Source organism: Nerophis lumbriciformis, linkage group LG16 (genome assembly GCF_033978685.3).
Source record: "Nerophis lumbriciformis linkage group LG16, RoL_Nlum_v2.1, whole genome shotgun sequence".
NCBI classification, from domain to species: domain Eukaryota; kingdom Metazoa; phylum Chordata; class Actinopteri; order Syngnathiformes; family Syngnathidae; genus Nerophis; species Nerophis lumbriciformis.
The window spans coordinates 11,337,055-11,355,403 of NC_084563.2; the positions used below are offsets into that span (position 1 = coordinate 11,337,055).

The 18,349-nt window shown below is 37.9% G+C and overlaps 1 protein-coding gene across 4 annotated transcripts in view; it reads left to right on the forward strand.

Annotated features, from left to right (window-relative positions):
• lingo2 (leucine rich repeat and Ig domain containing 2) overlaps positions 1–18,349 on the forward strand; it is a 704,576-nt gene that overhangs the window by 251,015 nt on the left and 435,212 nt on the right. The window lies entirely within an intron of this gene.

Genomic DNA, 18,349 nt, shown 5'->3' on the forward strand with positions numbered 1-18,349 from the left:
CTCCCAAGCTCTTTACGACACTTAAAGCTGAGTTGAAAAACCACCAGAGACAGAATAGGTATTTTGTAATATATTTGCAAAGCTTTGCATATATACATTGAGACCAGTCCAGCATAGAACATTCAATAGCAAACTGGAATATAAACAAAGCACTAGGACAGGGGTCGAAAATGCCATTTCTAATATAAAGTAGTGTAAAGTTCTTACTTACATATGTCAGTAAACTAGCCATGAAAGCGCTAAAACATACCGGTGTAGTGAATGTATATTATTCACCCAAGGAACTCTAGGTATTAGAGAGTTCCGGTCGGACGGTTTCTTGTTGAGGAGATGCTGCTCCGTTATTGATTGAAGTAAAGTCTGAATGTCATTAAAACAGTTAGCGCCATCTTTTGACACTTCTTCCACTCCCGTCCTTGCACGCTACACCGCTACAACAAAGATGGCGGGGAGAAGACGCTGTCAAAGGTGAGCCACGTAAATAAGACCGCCCACAAAGACTGCGCATCCGGAAGCGACTGTCAGAAAGCTGCTTGAAGATGATCTGTAAAACATAATCTATGCAACATTCTGACCAAAAAACCACCATTACATGTTATGTAGACCACAAGTAAGTGTTTTTGCATTTGGAAAAAATAAATAAATATGACCCCTTTAATGCACCTTATAATCCGGTGCGCCTTATATATGAAAAAAGTAGTAAACGAGAGACGGCGCAAGACGCTGTCAAAGTGGTGGCTGGTAAATAAGACCGTCCACAAAACGGGACATCCAGCCGAGATGGAAGACGGTCTGTAAAACATCATCTATGCAAACATTTTGACGAAAGAACCATCATTACATGTTATGTAGACCACAAGTAAGTGTTTTTGCATTTGGAAAAAAATAAAAAATATGACCCCTTTAATGCGCCTTATTATCCGGTGCGCCCTATGGTCAGGAAAATACGGTGTATATATAAATATAATATATATATATATATATATATATATATATATATATATATATATATATATATATATTTATATTTATAATATACACTGTATATATTTCACGTAATCAAACTTTTTTAACATTCCACGCTACAAAATAAGTAAAGTATGTATGATTCTTGCTAATTTCGTATTGTTATTGTATTGAAAGTGAAAATGTATCAAGACACACTTAGTATAACAAACATACAGTGCATGGATAAAAAATAAGCAATAGTTACTGTAGTTTAGTTGGTATGAAGCCAACTTAAAGGGGTCATGATATTTTTACTACATATAAAAGACTTCCTTGTGGTCTACACAACATGTAATGATGGTTCTTTCGTCAAAATGTTTGCATAGATGATGTTTTACAGACCGTCTTCCATCTCGGCTGGATGTCCCGTTTTGTGGACGGTCTTATTTACCAGCCACCACTTTGACAGCGCCTTGCGCCGTCTCTCGTTTCCATAGCAATTCTACTGACGGCTATAAATTCGAACTATACGCTACTTAGACTATAAAGACTATAAAAATGGGACCCATTACCTCCCTGCCTGGCACGCCGCATCAAGGGTTGGAATTGGGGGTTAAATCACCAAAATGATTCCCGAACTGCTCACTGCTCCCCTCACCTCCCAGGGGGTGGAACAAGGGGACGGGTCGAATGCGGAGGGTAATTGCACCACACCTAGTGTGTGTGTGACTATCAGTGGTACTTTAACTTTACTTTGTGTTCAAAATGGCAATGACTCCTCCAATGCGCCTTATAATCCGGTGTGCCTTATATATGAAAAAAATAAATAAATAAACCATTCATCGGCAGTGTGCCTTATAATCCGGTGCGCCCTATGGTCTGGAAAATACGGTAGCTGCTTGCTCATTAGCAAGGATGCTAAATTACGTTGACGCAGCTACAATGTGTCATCAATATGCATTATTACGATGTAACGACAGGATTAAAACCTCTATCGTCGGCCAATTTTATGTTAAGTATAGTTTAATCAAACAGCATAATTTTAAGATCTTGAATAGATTGCATTTTACATCTTCTCAGCTGTTTAAAATGTGTGCAGTAGATAGCAAATTATGTATGAAGTGTCGGGCAGCTGTGGGAATGCTTGTTCATTTATTGTGGGAATGTCAAGGAATACAAGGGTTATGGTTGAAAACAACTAAAGAAGCAATCACATTCCTAAATATAAACATCCAAAACTTGTATTATTGGTGATCTGCATCAATTTAGTAACGTGTCATCAAAGAGTAAAAATGCATTTTTTTTCAATATGCATCATAACAAAAAGGGTAATACTAAAAAAATGGATGGATGTTGATAGTTCGACTCATACTCACTAGTATACACACATAATACATACTGACTGGTATACACACATAATACATACTGACTGGTATACACACATAGTAAATACTGACTGGTATATACTGGTATACACACATAATAAATACTGACTGGTATACACACATAATAGACACTGACTGGTATACACGCATAATACATACTGACTGGTATACACACAATACATACTGACTGATGTACACACAGAATAAATACTGACTGGTATACACACACAATACATACTGACTGATATACACACATAATACATACTGACCGGTATGCACACATAATACATACTGACTGGTATGCACACATAATACATACTGACTGGTATGCACACATAATACATACTGACTGGTATACAAGCATAATACATACTGACTGATATACACACACAATAAATACTGTCTGGTATACACACATACTACATACTGACTGGTATGCACACATAATACATACTGACTGGTATACACACATAATAAATACTGACTGGTATGCACACATAATAAATACTGAATGATATACACACATAAAACATACTGACTGGTATGCACACATAATACATACTGACTGGTGTGCACACATAATACATACTGACTGGTATACACACACATAATAAATACTGACTAGTATACACACATAATACATACTGACTGGTATACACACAATACATACTGACTGGTATACACACATAATACCTACTGACTGGTATGCACACATAATACATACTGACTGGTATGCACACATAATACATACTGACTGGTATACACGCATAATACATACTGACTGGTATACACGCATAATAAATACTGACTGGTATACACACATAATATATACTGACTGGTCTACACACATAACACATACTGATTGGTATACACACATAATACATACTGACTGGTATACACGCATAATAAATACTGACTGGTATACACATATAATACATATTGACTGGTATACACAAATAATACATACTGACTGGTATACACGCATAATACATACTGACTGGTATACACACATAGTAAATACTGACTGGTATATACTGGTATACACACATAATAAATACTGACTGGTATACACACATAATAGATACTGACTGGTATACACGCATAATACATACTGACTGGTATACACACATAATAAATACTGTCTGGTATACACACATACTACATACTGACTGGTATGCACACATAATACATACTGACTGGTATACACACATAATAAATACTGACTGGTATGCACACATAATAAATACTGAATGGTTTACACACATAAAACATACTGACTGGTATGCACACATAATACATACTGACTGGTGTGCACACATAATACATACTGACTGGTATACACACACATAATAAATACTGACTAGTATACACACATAATACATACTGACTGGTATACACACAATACATACTGACTGGTATACACACATAATACATACTGACTGGTATGCACACATAATACATACTGACTGGTATGCACACATAATACATACTGACTGGTATACACGCATAATACATACTGCCTGGTATACACGCATAATAAATACTGACTGGTATAAACACATAATATATACTGACTGGTCTACACACATAACACATACTGACTGGTATACACACATAATACATACTGACTGGTATACACGCATAATAAATACTGACTGGTATACACACATAATACATACTGACTGGTATACACACATAATACATACTGACTGGTATACACGCATAATAAATACTGACTGGTATACACATATAATACATACTGACTGGTATACACGCATAATACATATTGACTGGTATGCACACATAATTCATACTGACTGGTATACACACATAATAAATACTGACTGGTATACACGCATAATAAATACTGACTGGTATACACACATAATACATACTGACTGGTATACACACATAATACATACTGACTGGTATACACGCATAATAAATACTGACTGGTATACACAAGCTATGGAGATGATATCAGTAGAGAAAACTGCATTTAGTTGAGATAATAATGAGTCATATATTGGAATATGGGATCCATTATTTAAATGTGTTTTAACTAATAAATGAACCTAAAATATGACTTATTTTATCCTTGTGGAAAATATTGGATACAATGTGTTGTCAAGCTTATGAGATGCGGTACAAGTGTAAGCCACTTTGACACTATTGTTCATTTTTTATATGTTTTTATTGTATTTTTTTTATAAATGATAAATGATAAATGGGTTGTACTTGTATAGCGCTTTTCTACCTTCAAGGTACTCAAAGCGCTTTGACACTACTTCCACATTTACCCATTCACACACACATTCACACACTGATGGAGGGAGCTGCCATGCAAGGCGCTAACCAGCACCCATCAGGAGCAAGGGTGAAGTGTCTTGCTCAAGGACACAACGGACATGACAAGGCTGGTACTAGGGGGGGATTGAACCAGGGACCCTCGGGTTGCGCACGGCCACTCTTCCACTGCGCCACGCCGTCCCATATAAATGGCTGTGATGATAATTGATTGGTTGATTGAGAAGTTTATTGACATCTTAAAGAATCAAATCCATGTAATGCTTTAAAAAGGCACATGGATGGAACATAAAAGCCAAAAGGCTTGTTTCAATCGTGGTCCATTAAATATCCATCACATTCGATACATTCAATAATAAAAGATATGTAACCTGTAACATGTATATAAAAAAATGTTTAAAAAAAATGGGAACATTATGTACATAGACACAGTATACATGTCAGGTGATTTGAAGAATAATAAATAAATAAAAATAAGGGTGGGGGTATATACACTATGTACATGACTATGCACATGTTGACTCCAAGAGTGTGCAAAACAGAATGAGAAACTAATAAAATAAAATAATATAAAATAATGTCAATAAGGGATTTCTAATCACTGCTATGTTGGAATTATTATTAGTATTGATACTGTTGTTGATATTATTCATTTTTGTTTGACTACTTTTGGATTGTTTTGTGTCATGTTTGTGTGTCCTTTAAATTGCTCTGTTGATTGCTATTCCAAATGCTACTGTGCCGGGTTTGGTTTTGGAATTGAAATTGTATTAGTATGGTTTTAGTGTGTATTATTTTGTTGGATGGATTTTAATTTTTTTAATTTTTTGTAATTTTTATTTTATTTTTTATTTTTTTTATTTTGTTGGATTGATTCATTAAAAGAAAAAAAACTGCATAAATAGGCATGGATATGTCAAGTCTTCTGCCTATTCGCACTTCAATACAAAAAATAGTTTGTCTCTGATGTCACTGCCGGTCGCAAATGAATACGGGTCAGCTCTTGCGCCGCCTTGAGGCATAACGCAAATATGCGTTGGATTGTTCCCCTTCCCCTTCCCGCCAAGTTATTCTCCTTCATCTTCGCCGTTCGCCCATGCCGGCGCAAAGTGACTGAGCGGACAGCGGCTGCTGCTTATCGGGGAAGTGGCGCCGTTTCAAACGGCGCCCATTAATTTGGTCTCTCTGCGTTCAGTGTCGAGGCTTGCACTTTGAGGACGGCTGCGGTGGCGGTGGGGAAGGACGATAAGCCCGTTTGCTCTCGAACACAAGCCTTAAGTGCGGCCTTGAGGAGATCGACTCCCAGGCCACGACATTATAGGCACACCTGACGGCGTCCAATACAAGAACTGTTCAAAAATGCACTTTTTGCACCAAAAAAAACACACTTGTGTATTGCATCTCATCAGAGATAATGTAGTATTGGATCATTTTATTTATCTTGAAGTGGCCATTATGGCACGATATTGTGTAGCATGTTTAATATATACAGTGTGATTTTGAACAATTAGGAAGGTTTGTGTCATGTTTGTCCTACTGCAGAAACCACATTGAAACAAAAAAAATATATTTTTTCCGTCATCTTTTTCCATTTTCATAAATTTTTGAAAAAGCTAAGGCGGAGCTAAAGAGCCGCATGCGGCTTTGGAGCCGCGGGTTGCCGACCCCCAGCCGAAACATTACTGCCATCTAATGTCTTGGAAGTGCAACTGCATTGCAAATGAGACTAACATATAATGAGAAAATAAGGTATAACAACTGGGCTGCACAGTTATGAAAATAAGCTAATGATTAAATGTGACATACAAAATAAAAAATACTGTCAGTTATTAACACACGCAAATTGACCTAAAATGCCAGGAATTGGTTCAAATTTGAACGGTCCCCATCCCTTGCTGTCCATTTGTTATATGTTGTTTTCTTACACTTATTTTTCTCATTTGCAAATATATTGTACATTCATTTCAGTTTGCCCTAGGTTTGTTGCCCTAGTCAGGAAGTAGTCTTTGCCATTAAGTTGAATGAGTTTTGTTGAGTCGTACAAAGTGTTTATACTGTAAGTATTGCCCTTATTACACACCAGCTATTTGATTGTAAAGTGCATTTTAGTTGTAGTTTGGATAACCAAATGTGGGGGGCGTTGAAATGGTCACGTAAACAGTCACGATCAAAAGTTTACATACACTTGTAAAGGGCATAATGTCATGGCTGTCTTGAGTTTCCAATAATTTCTACAACTCTTAATTTTTTGTGATAGAGTGATTGGAGCACATACTTGTTGGTCGAAAAATAAACATTCATGAAGTTTGGTTCTTTTATGAATTTATTATGGGTCTACTGAAAATGTGAGCAAATCTGCTGGGTCAAAAGTATACATACAGAAATGTTAATATTTGCTTACATGTCCCTTGGGGGCAGCACAGTGGTAATACGGAAGGTCCTGAGTAGTCCTGAGTTCAATCCCGGGCTCGGGATCTTTCTGTGTGGAGTTTGCATGTTCTCCCCGTGACTGCGTGGGTTCCCTCCGAGTACTCCGGCTTCCTCCCACCTCCAAAAACATGCACCTGGGGATAGGTTGATTGGCAACCCTAAATGGTCGCTAGTGTGTGAATGTGAGTGTGAATGTTGTCTGTCTATCTGTGTTGGCCCTGTGATGAGGTGGCGGCTTGTCAAGTGTGTACACCGCCTTCCGCCCGAATGCAACTGAGATAGGCTCCAGCCCCCCCTGCAACCCCAAAAGGGACAAGCAGTAGACAATAGATGGATGGATCGATATCCCTTGGCAAGTTTCACTGCAATAAGGCACTTTTGGTAGCCATCCACAAGCTTCTGGTTGAATTTTTGACCACTCTTCTTGACGGAATTGGTGCAGTTCAGCCAAATGTGTTGGTTTTCTTACATGGACTTGTTTCTTCAGCATTGTCCACACGTCAGGACTTTTGGAAGGTCATTCTAAAAACCTTAATTCTAGCCTGATTTAGCCATTCCTTTACCACTTTTGACGTGTGTTTGGGGTCATTGTCCTGTTGAAACACCCAACTGCGCCCAAGACCCAACCTCCGGGCTGATGATTTTAGCTTGTCCTGAAGAATTTGGAGGTAATCCTCCATTTTTTATTGTCCCATTTACTGTCTGTAAAGCACCAGTTCCATTGGCAGCAAAATAGGCCCAGCGCATAATACTACCACCACCATGCTTGACGGTAGGCATAATGTTCCTGGGATTAAAGGCCTCATCTTTTCTCCTCCAAACACATTGCTGGGTATTGTGGCCAAACAGCTCCATTTTTGTTTCATCTGACATAACATGGACAAAGATAGGACCTTCTGGCGGAAAGTTCTGTGGTTAGATTAAACACAAATTGAGCTGTTTTGTGACCAACAAGTATGTGCTCCAATCACTCTATCACAAAAAAAATAAGAGTTATAGAAATTATTGGAAACTCAAGACAGCCATGACATTATGTTCTTTACAAGTGTATGTAAACGTTTGATTACGACTGTATATGGCATATTTAAACACAGATTAGCATTGAGCTAGCTTTTAAAAAAAAATGCAGCATTGCATTTGAGCGCTTTTTAATCAGGCGTGCTTGCATTGTTGGTATGCAAAATCAACCATATTACCTAGAAACAGTCCGCTTTAATTAGCCTGTTTGGCGCCGAATACTTGATGAGCTGGTGAAGAGTCAGTAACGAAACGAGACGTCACCTGCAGTAAAGATATCGAAATATGGTACTGTTTGATTGTTAGTATTATCATTATTATTATTATTATTAGTGCGATTAAGCCATGGGAGGGGCTATAAAAAACGATGGCCGCCACCGGCATGCTTCACCATACCGACCTCGCCTTTTATTATCGTCATTGTTGCGTCTGTCTGAGAGCGTTTCAGTGGAATCAAGTTTGCAGTGCTTTGTTTTCGCACCAGTTGCACCAGTATTACCAATGGCATCCCTGAGTGTTGCGAGTGGACATTTCACATCAATTTAATCTATTCTAATAGCTTTTTCATGCACCATGAATTCCTCTTGAGATTTTCCTCTTTTTTTTTTTTTTTAATGCCGCCTTTGGCATAAACACTGCGACTGGAAATAGGACTCAGTGACTCACATATTAGTTTGATGTTTGGAATACTAACTTGGAAAAACTCAAACGGGGACAGAAAAGAAGAATAATGGCGGCAAAGTATACAATATATATATATATATTTTTTTTTGTGTGTGTGCGCAGCAGACAGAATAATAGGTACACCTGCATGATGCAGCAAAATTCAACAATTGAGGTGATATTATGGTACAAATAGTTTTGAGGCGGTAGTTTCCAATTTAGAACTGTTGATTTATTTTAATATGTTTTGGATTCTAACTCTGTGGTATTAGAATATGATATAATAGAGTTTTATTGTCATCATTACAGTGAACAGGTTCAAAGAACAACAAAATTGGAGAACATCCCCTAAGGTGCGTACACAATAATATAGTAATATAAATAGTAAAATTGATAAAAAGGAAGATATGTATCTATATATATATATATATCTATATATATATAGATATATATCCTATAACCTGTCACTTTAAACCTCTGTCACTTTATATTTGTATATATCTGTATATATATATATATATATATCTACATACATGCATATATCCATACATATGCATATACACACACATATATATATATATATATATATATATATATATATATATATATATATATATATATATATATATATATATATACACACATATACATACACACATATATATATATATATATATATATATATATAGTGACAGAGGTGTAAGGTGACAGGTTATTACACATTATTTCTGTTTCACAGTCCAGTGTTATTGCATTATTAATATTTGTTCCTATCTAAACTGCTTTGTTTTGCCAATTCTTCATTTGTTTTTCTAAATCATACCAGCGCAATGTGAGTGCCATCCAAGGCCTAGCCCTTTTTTTCCGGGATACATTACTATGAATTTAAGCCATCTTGTCAGTTTCTATAATTCAGGCTGTAATCGTTACGTAAATGAATCAAATGCAGGTTTTTAAACTCCTCTAAGACTAAAGAATACAAAATATATATCAATTTGAGCAAATATGAGCATTTGTTTAGGCTAATTAAAAGGCAACAAATAGTTGTTATAAGGGCTTTATTATTATTAATTAATTGTATTAGCATGTCATCTTTTTCTCCTCATGTTATACCTTCTTGGTTTATTTTTAAATTGGTGTGTGTTGTTTTTTGTTTATTTTATTTTTGCAATGCGCCACTGTTCCTTCCACATATCGAACCTAAAACTTTGAACACCACTGGTTTACATAGTTAATCAAAACGGCAAAAAAAAATAGGTCCGTTTTTCTTCGCACTTATGAAAGTTTTAAAGGTTAAAGGTATGGATGTTTTCCGCGGTTTCCACACCGAAGGTTTTCTGCACGCTTTGCATAGCAGAGGTAATGCACGCACTCGGGTCTTGTGGAGGTGGATTTTCACTCGCACGTCGAATACTTAGTCTTTCGTGACTCCTTGGTTACCAGATACATGTACTCTACTCCGTTTCACTTTTAATGTGTAAATATAGCAAAAAAGTTGCAAAAATGGCACAACGAAACCTTTCCGATACATCGAACCTGAACTTTGAACACCACTGGTTTCCATATTTAACCAAAACGGCAAAAAAATAGGTCCTTTTTCTTCGCACTTATAAAAGTTTTAAAGGTTGGGTTGTTTCCGCGGTTTCCACACTGAAGGTTTTCTGCACGTTTTACATAGCGGAAGTAATGCATGCACTCGGGGCTTGTGGAGCGGATTTTCACTCGCACGGTGAATACTTTGCCTTTCATGACCGCTTGGTTACCGGATACATACAGTCTCCTCTATTTCACTTTTAATGCGAAGCAAAAGGAGTAACCATGGAACTTCCACAGTTTCATTGTAGTTTTCTATGTCAAATCCGCATTTGTGTCATATTTGACCAGAAATAAATTCATATATGGGATGTTCGGGAGCTCCATATGACTATGGTTGCAAGTGCAAGACATGATGGGAAAACCTATCTAAAATGTTTCATTTTTATTTTACCATCGTCATAATTAATTGATCCGACTACGTTTTAAAGTTGAATAATTGTGTAGTTCTACTTTCCACTACTCTGCTCAATCACAATTAAGTTGAAGGTGCTTCTTTCTGAAGTTCCCACTAAACAACAGAGAGAATGTGAGCTGCCATGAATAAATTTTTGGTTGCAATGTTACGTAAAATTTTAGATTACGCCCCATATAAAAATATTTTTGTAATTTTCAACAAATTGTGTCATACAGTAGCCTACTCACAGCCAGATTAGAACTTCATGTGAAAATGATGTAAAATTTGGCTGACTATCTTTGAAATATAAACATGCCAATGCCATCAAAAAGGATACGAAATACTCTTGTTTGAATTTTCAATTGATTATAATAACACAGTGGAACTTGTACGGTATACCGGTATTGGTATAGTACCGCGATACTTATGAATAATATTCGGTACCATACAGCCTCTAAAAAGTACCGGTCCACCACCCCTTCGCCCACCGTCATCGTCACTTCGTTTACGAGCAGGCGAGCATGTTCGGCAGCGCACTATCACGGAGTACTTACAAGCAGACACAGTGTTTAGACAGAAAAGGGAGAACGGACAAATTTTGGAATAAAAACTAACGATAAAGGTGAAGTTATAACACTGATCACCCTCAGGAAAAGGTGCTTTAAGACATGGCTACCTAGTTAGCTAGCGGCTGAAGTCCACCCAGAGTCGGCAGTGTTTTATCTACTTGTAAATCACTAATCCTCGCCTCCATGGTGACAAATAAACTATGTTTTTTACAAATATCCCAGCAGGATAAGCAATAGGTAAACATCCTTCACTACACACCATAGCTCACCGGCGTTACCAATAATGACACTGTTCCTGAATGTAAACAAATATTATGGGTGGATCTATACCTGACATCCACTGTAACGATACCAAGTACAGGAGCGTATCTAGTATCTCGTATTTTTTATCGAAAAATGATCGACGAGATACATTAATAGACGTCATCAATTTTTTTATATAAATAAAAAAACATTAAATGCAATGGCAAACAAGTGAATTCTGTGTCCTTCCCTAGTTATTTTTTACATTGTTGAAATCAAATGTTGGCAAAGCCCGAACGACCACCTTTGTGTATCGCCAAAGTATCCACAGCCTGTGGAAATGTGCATTCTGTATGTGAAGCACGAAGTTGTCAAGAGGCACCGCACATTTCCAGGTCAAGTTCACTCTTGATACATCTCAACTTTCAGTGAAAAAGGGCGCTCTCTGTGGTTTTGTGTGTTTATACTAGTTTAATGTATTCATCTATTTAGTTTTAAAAATATATATATTTTTGGGTGACAAAAAAGTAGTTTCGCATCCGAATGGCGATTATTTTTTTTACAAATCTGAATCCATACAACATTTTCAAGAATACATTTTAAAAATATAACTTAACCATTGTTTACTCACTGTGTCATATGTCATCTTTTATAACCCACCGAATACAAACCCCAAAACCAGTGAAGTTGTCATGTTGTGTAAATGGTAAATAAAAACAGAATACAATGATTTGCAAATCCTTTTTAACTTATATTCAATTGAATAGACTGCAAAGACAAGATACTTAACGTTCGAACTGGAAAACGTTATTTTATGCAAATATTAGCTCATTTGGAATTTGATGCCTGCAACATGTTTAAAAAAAGCTGGCACAAGTGGCAAAAAAGACTGCGAAAAATGAGGAATTCTCATCAAACACTTATTTGGAACATCCCACAGGTGAACAGGCTGATTGGGGACAGGTGGGTGCCATGATTGGGTATAAAAGAAGCTTCCATTAAATGAATACTCAGTCATTCACAAACAAGGATGGGGCAAGGGTCACCACTTTGTGAACAAATGCGTGACCAAATTGTCGAACAGTTTAGGAACAACATTTCTCAACAAGCTATTGCAAGGAATTTAGGGATTTCACCATCTACAGTCCATAATATCATCAGAAGGTTCAGAGAATCTGGAGAAATCACTGCACGTAAGCAATATTACGGACCTTCGATCATTCAGGCAGTACTCGAAAAGCGACATCAGTGTGTAAAGGATGTCACCACATGGGCTCAGAAACACTTCAGAAAACCATTGTCAGTAACTACAGTTTGTCGCTACATCTGTAAGTGCAAGTTAAAACTCTACTATGCAAAGCAAAAGCCATTTATCAACAACACCCAAAAACGCTGCCAGCTTTGCTGGGCCTGAGCTCATCTAAGATGGACTGACGCAAAGTGAAAAAGTGTTCTGTGGTCTGACGAATCCACATTTCCAATTGTTTTTGAAAACTTTGGACATCGTGTCCTCCGAAACAAAGAAAAAAAAATTATCCGGATTGTTATAGGTGCAAAGTTTCATAAGCCAGTATCTGTGATGGTATGGGGGTGTATTAGTGCCCAAGGCTTGGGTAAATTACACATTTGTGAAAGCAACATTAATGCTGAAAGGTACATACAGATTTTAGAGCAACATATGTTGCCATCCAACCAATGTTATCATGGACGCCCCTGCTTATTTCAGCAAGACAATGTCAAGCCACGTGTTACAACAGCGTGGCTTCATAGTAAAAGAGTAAGGGTACTAAACTGGCCTGCCTGTAGTCCAGACCTGTCTCCCATTGAAAATGTGTGGCGCATTATAAAGCCTAAAATACCACCACAGAGACCCCCGGACTGTTGAACAACTTAAGCTGTACATCAAGCAAGAATGGGAAATAATTCCACCTGAAAAGCTTCAAAAATGTGTCTCCTCAGTTCCCAAACGTTTACTGAGTGTTGTTAAAAGGAAAGGCCATGTAACACAGTTGTAAAAAATCCCACGTGCCAACCTTTTTGCAATGTGTTGCTACCATTAAATTGTAAGTTCATGATTGTTTGCAAAAAAAAAAAAAATATTTCTCAGTGTGAACATTAAATATCTTGTCTTTGCAGTCTATTCAATTGAATATAAGTCGAAAATGATTTGAAAATCATTGTATTCTCTTTTTATTTGCCATTTACACAATGTGCCAACTTCACTGGTTTTTGTAGTATATTGCGGGAATGGGTTTGAATCGAGAATCGATTCTCAATTGAATCATCAAATCGAATTGTGAGTTGCTGTAAGATTCCCATCCCTAATGATGTAACATTTTCATTGAATTAAAAAAAGTTCACAGCAAACTTTACCACACCCAATAAACCGCACTGTTATTAATGAACATTTGTGTAATGGCTGTCATCTGAAAAGGGATGCACAAAACCGACACATTAAACACGGCGTCAGGGCTGCACTGATGAAGCAGGCTGGGACTGGAGGGCAAAACGACAAATGAAGCCACAGCGTCACCCTGCTCGCTCCTGTCATCATCACGGCGACGGATGTTCTCACACCTGCCAAGGCCGTTCTCCTTTATCGAATGGGTGTTACATATGAGTCATACACAAACACGTTTTAAGGTGCTCGGGCACGTAACCAGGCGACCTGGAGCTGTCATTGATTGCATCCACATTGTTTTTGTCATAATTTTGCAGGCTAAAATGTTTATTTCATACACAGCCGAAGAAATTAGTTGTCTTTTTTATGAATATTTAATGCTTCAATGTGTTGATTCATGAAGGCTGATTTTCGCAAAGATTATTTTATAATGCATTAGGCTCGAAGTGACTGCACTAAAAAAGTGTTTCTTAACCGTTGGGCCGCCAAAAAATATCTGTTTCTCAGCTGTTCTCCGTTTCGGTTGCAGCCGTACTCAGTTGCAGCCGTACTTCCCCAGGGCCATAACCATCCTGAACGGACTGCCCCATTGTCCCTCATAACTGCCTTCTCTTCGGTGCAATAACCCATTCCACCAACCACCCTGTTTTTGTTTTGTTTTTTCATGTATATATTCATTTCACACCATATTCATTGCACTTCTACATTTTTTATATTTTTATATATTTGCACATTGTTTTTCTAGCATGCACACATCGCACTGTATGGAATGGCCTCAATCTCGTTACCTTGCGTAATGACAATAAAGCTGATTCTGATTCTGTAATACGCTTTTCCGCCACTTGTGGCAGTAATGGCAGTATCAAACAAACGGAAGAAGTTCGGCGCTAAAGTCATGCAGACGTTTCTTGAGCGCAAAAAAAAAAAGACTAAAGTGGTGAGGATGAAAACGTAATTTGGGAAAATGCACTTTTTTTTTTTAATCGTTCACAATCATTATGAGAAACAAGAAGACGAGGTTTTTGAACAAGGGGATGGGTCAAATGCAGAGAACAAATTTCACCACACCTAGTGTGTGTGTGACAATCATTGGTACTTTAACTTTAACTTTAACTAATACATTGGTCATAATCAAAGTCCTCATGTGTCCACGGGACATATTTCCTGAGTTTATAAACTTTAAAAAAACGAAATAATATTTTGTGATGCTAAAAAAAAATTGATAGTAGTATCGACTAAGTACGCTCCTGTACTTTGTATCATTACAGTGGATGTCAGGTGTAGATCCACCAATGGCGTTTGTTTATATTTTGACGCCGATGAGCTACGGTGTGTAGTGAAGCATGTTTAGCTATTCCTCGTCCTTCAGGGATGATACAAACCCCATTTCCATATGAGTTAGGAAATTGTGTTAGATGTAAATATAAACGGAATACAATGATTTGCAAATCCTTTTCAACCCATATTCAATTGAATGCACTACAAAGACAAGACATTTGATGTTCAAACTCATAAACGTATTCTTTTTTTTTGCAAATAATAATTAACTTAGAATTTCATGGCTGCAACACGTGCCAAAGTAGTTGTTCACCACTGTGTTACATCACCTTTTCTTTTAACAACACTCAATAAACGATTGGGAACTGAGGAAACTAATTGTTGAAGCTTTGAAAGTTAAAATCTTTCCCATTCTTGTTTTATGTAGAGCTTCAGTCGTTCAACAGTCCGGGGTCTCTGCCGTCGTATTTTACGCTTCATAATGCGCCACACATTTTCGATGGGAGACAGGTCTGGACTGCAGGAGGGGCCAGGAAAAGACTTACACTCTTTTTCTACGAAGCCACGCTGTTGTAACACGTGCTGAATGTGGCTTGACATTGTCTTGCTGAAATAAGCAGGGGCGTCCATGAAAAAAACGGCGCTTAGTTGGCAGCATATGTTGTTCCAAAACCTGTATGTACCTTTCAGCATAAATGGTGCCTTCACAGATGTGTAAGTTACTCATGTCTTGGGCACTAATGCACCCCCATACCATCACAGATGCTGGCTTTTCAGCTTGTATGCAATGTTGAATATACAGGTAAAAGCCAGTAAATTAGAATATTTTGAAAAACTTGATTTATTTCAGTAATTGCATTCAAAAGGTGTAACTTGTACATTATATTTATTCATTGCACACAGACTGATGCATTCAAATGTTTATTTCATTTAATTTTGATGATTTGAAGTGGCAACAAATGAAAATCCAAAATTCCGTGTGTCACAAAATTAGAATATTACTTAAGGCTAATACAAAAAAGGGATTTTTAGAAATGTTGGCCAACTGAAAAGTATGAAAATGAAAAATATGAGCATGTACAATACTCAATACTTGGTTGGAGCTCCTTTTGCCTCAATTACTGCGTTAATGCGGCGTGGCATGGAGTCGATGAGTTTCTGGCACTGCTCAGGTGTTATGAGAGCCCAGGTTGCTCTGATAGTGGCCTTCAACTCTTATGCGTTTTTGGGTCTGGCATTCTGCATCTTCCTTTTCACAATACCCCCCAGATTTTCTATGGGGCTAAGGTCAGGGGAGTTGGCGGGCCAATTTAGAACAGAAATACCATGGTCCGTAAACCAGGCACGGGTAGATTTTGCGCTGTGTGCAGGCGCCAAGTCCTGTTGGAACTTGAAATCTCCATCTCCATAGAGCAGGTCAGCAGCAGGAAGCATGAAGTGCTCTAAAACTTGCTGGTAGACGGCTGCGTTGACCCTGGATCTCAGGAAACAGAGTGGACCGACACCAGCAGATGACATGGCACCCCAAACCATCACTGATGGTGGAAACTTTACACTAGACTTCAGGCAACGTGGATCCTGTGCCTCTCCTATCTTCCTCCAGACTCTGGGACCTCGATTTCCAAAGGAAATGCAAAATTTGCATGGTTGGGTGATGGTTTGGGGTGCCATGTCATCTGCTGGTGTCGGTCCACTGAAATAAATCAAGTTTTTCAAAATATTCTAATTTACTGGCTTTTACCTGTACATACATGTCCTTTGAAACTGACTTTCAAACAAGGCTGCAAAATAGTTGCAATAGTAAATTGAGACAACGTTGATGTCTTGCATTGGATCCGAGTTGTTGGTTGGGAAATGTCCACATTTCAATAGTCAAATCAACGTCACAAACTAACATTGAATAAACATTGTCAAAATCCATGTTGTTGCAACGTTGTATTTGTTTTGTAGAAAATTGGTTGGGAAATGACCAAAATTGCAATGGTCAAATCAACGTCAGAACCCAATGTTGATTAAACTTTTCAAAAATAATGCGGTTCCAACGTTATGTTTGAGTTGCTCATTGTCAGGACCTAATTCAACAAGTTATCAACGTTATTGTCATATTTGAATAAGACACGGAATAGTTGGGCCCGGTGGTCAAAAAGGTTAAAAACCCCTGAGATAGCCTAAATAAATAGGCAACATGTTTCTTCTTGTCCTCAGTCTTAATTTTATGCAGGTCTTCACAGCAAGTCAGTGGGCATTGTGAGAATCAGCGCCAAAGCCTCAATTGGCGAAGTACTTCACTCAGTCTCTCCTGATTTTTTACTTTCCAGCTGGGTTTTATTTTTTTATTTTTATCGTCGACAGCTCAATTCTGCTCTTTTCTGCGGCACAGGGAAGGAGATTAAGAGAGAGCTGGTAGAGATTTGTGTCATTCACCGCAGGAAGTGTCCTGGAAGTGCAGAAACACACAGGACCCCTGTGTGGTCCGCCTTTTGGGGGGGGGATTACGGCGGAGATGAGCATAATAACGTCTCACAGCGTGGGGAGGCGGATGTTTTATTGATGGCTGTTATACAGACGGTCCGCAAAGTGGACACGGCCTCATGGAGCGCTTACAAATGAAAGCGGTTGATCTATGCCGCATTGATTCCATGTATTCTTCCGTCGAAAAAATACAAGGCCGAGCAAAGCTCGCAAAAAGGTCCGGATGTCGCGGTGGAACAGAACCGAATCGATCCGCTCATTTTTATGCATTCAGAAGTGTTGATTTTTCATAGTGTGCGTCGATATTGAGGCTAATCTTCCAACAACGGACATCATTGATTATGGCAATAATCTCTAATGCAATGTAGCGAACCCAAATGCACACGGACATGTCCTGGTTCTGTACGGTACACATTGACTGAGGGCAGGGATGGGTACCTTTCGAATTGATGCGGTACGAATTCCCGAGCCGAGGGAATTGATACTTGTACTACGCACCAGCAATTTTCTGTGTTTTCAAGTGGTAATGTGCTCATAAGGTTGAACTTGAAATGCTCACGGCATATACAGTCGTGATCAAAAGTGTACATACGCTTGTAAAGAACATATTATCATGGCTGTCTTGAGTTTCCGATCATTTCTACAA